The sequence below is a fragment of the Cebus imitator genome, unplaced genomic scaffold, assembly GCF_001604975.1.
Source record: "Cebus imitator isolate Cc_AM_T3 unplaced genomic scaffold, Cebus_imitator-1.0 Scaffold861, whole genome shotgun sequence".
NCBI classification, from domain to species: Eukaryota; Metazoa; Chordata; class Mammalia; order Primates; family Cebidae; genus Cebus; species Cebus imitator.
In genome coordinates this window covers 212,128-214,801 of record NW_016108176.1, presented here as the reverse complement: position 1 = coordinate 214,801, position 2,674 = coordinate 212,128, and positions in this window count along the sequence as shown.

Below are 2,674 nucleotides of genomic sequence, written 5' to 3'. Positions count from 1 at the left end.
GTGATCTTGGCTCACTGAAACCTCTGCCTCCTAAGTTCAAGCGATTCCTGCCTCAGCCTCCTGAGTAGTTGGGATTAGAGGCACGCACTACCACACCCGGCTAATTTTTTAAATATTTTTAGTAGAGATGGAGTTTTGCCATGTTGGCCAGACTGGTCTCAAACTGCTGACTTCAAGTTATCCACCTGTCTCAGCCTCCCAAAGTGCTGGGATTACAGACATGAGCCACTGCACCTGGCCAGGTTCTCACAAATTATTTACTATTACCCTGTAACACTAGCAAGGGACTAAAGATTTGCATGTTCTAAACATGCTTTCATGTATATTTCTACTGTTGACTTTATCAACAATAATAAAATCCCACAACTTTGTAGACCAAATCTAGGATTTTGAAAGATTACAGCCAATAATTATAGTTAATCTCTTCCTAACAGCTTAACTCCTGTGGTCCTCTCTTAGAAATGTGTATTCAATGAAACTTCTGTAACAACACCATGAATTAAATTTGGAAGAGAAACTACACCTTTAAGAAGGTGTCGCTTTTCTAAAGTCAATAATGATAGCTAATTTAGACTAAAACCCTGGTGCCTTGAACACAAATCCAGAGTTATTCCTAATATACCTCATGCACAAAATTCAAGGCTTCAATTTGACATTTATTTTCTATTGTGGATATTGATTTCCTGGGGGGAAAAATGAAATGTGCTCTTGTGGCCCAGTGTGCTTTATTACCAAATAAACTATAATTGATTAAGAAGACTTATGTACTACTCTTTATGTTACTACAAATGTATTTCTATAGAGCTTCTTCAGTGATGGCTGATTGCAACTACATATATTAATAAACAGTACTACTAATGTACAAACAGTTATTACAGATTTATCTGGTTTATAGGCTTGCCTTGGCCAAAATAAAACCTTCAGTGTATTTTATAGTACTTGATGAGGAGCTTTATAATTAAGCTCATGTTTAAATGAGAAAATGCATTACAGTAGAATGCAGTTCCTCAATCTTTCTGTTGTTGCTGACTGCATTGAGAACTGCAGAAGCCAAAGAAATTTATAAAATATATTTCTGAGTTATATGTATAGTTATAGATTGTTAAATATTTTTCCAAAAATGTAATGTCTTGGTGAAGTTTAAAATATTTTTCATCCCATTGAAAATATGGAACACTAAAAATCTATTACATTCCTCTGAAAATTTCCTATCCTCACATTTATTTAACATTAGCTTAGTTAATTTTTCCTGCATATTGATTATCATCAGCAACTTCCCTATAACTTATTTTATTTTGATATGCTAAATTCACCTTTCTTGTCTACCAACAAAATTAATCTAGAGTGAACACATTTTTGAGAGGGATGTAAGACTAGTCACTACATGCAGAAAAACATGAATTCCCTTGCGATTTTCCTAGCCTCTACTGATAATACCCACTGGAATAGTAGAAAAACTTAATGGATAAATGATTTGTTAATCTATGCAGGCTTGACGATTGTCTTTTATTTTATCTCCTCAATATCCATATTAAATGCAGAAGAAGGGATATCCTAAGGAAGCAGCAAAATAAAGTATATATTGATATTACATGTTTCAAAGAAGAGCCTGAATGTAACAATTATGGTAAATTGCATTGCTGTCATAAACTATATATCTGATTTATATTGTAAAACAAAGCAAGGTACACAAACCATCTTAAATCAACCAATATGCATTGCAAAGACTCCTACTGAAATGTATGGTTCAGGTATATCCATTTCATTGAACAATGCCATTAACCAACAGCACGTGATTGACATTTTTAGAACAATTCAGTCAACAGCAGAATACACTTTTTTTTTTTTTCATATCCACAGGGAACGTATACAAAAACAGATCATATCCTGGGCCACAAAACTAACCTAAAAAATATATCAGATTTGAAATCATATAAAGTATGTTATTTGATCAAAATGGAATCAAACCAGGAAAATCTCCAAACAATTGCAAATTAAATAACATCCTTCTCAATATTGCATAGGTCAAAGATGATATCTTGAGGGAAGTAAAAAAAAATACATCAAACTGAATGAAATAAAAATGCAAGATATCAAAGCTTGTGGGACACATCTAAAATAGTGCTGAGGGTGAAATTTATGTTACTAAATGCTTTCATTACAAAAAAAAAAAAGGAAGTCTTAAGTCGACAATTCAGGTACCCACCCCAAGAAAATAGGAAAAAAGTGAATCCAAAGTAAACAGAAAGGAGATAATAAAGGTATGAGCAGATATAAATTAAATTGAAAACAAAACAATAGAGAAAAGTAATGAAATCAATAACTTTTTTTGAAAATATTGTTCAAATTATTACTCAAAATATTATTCAAAATATCATTCAGACTGACAACCATAAAATGGAGTGGACAAAACTGACTAATACAAGGAATAAAACAGAAGATATAATTACAGACAGAATAGGGGTATATGAGGAATAATGAACACGATCTATGCAAGATCTGCATGTAGAAAACTACAAGACCCTGACAAAAGAAATAAAAGAGTCTAGATATTTATCTAGGTAAAAGGAGAGACATATCATGTTCATGGATTGAAAGATTGACCATACGCGGTAAAGATGTCAGTTCTCCTCAGACTGATCTATAGGTTTAATACAATTGAGCTTATAGTTAT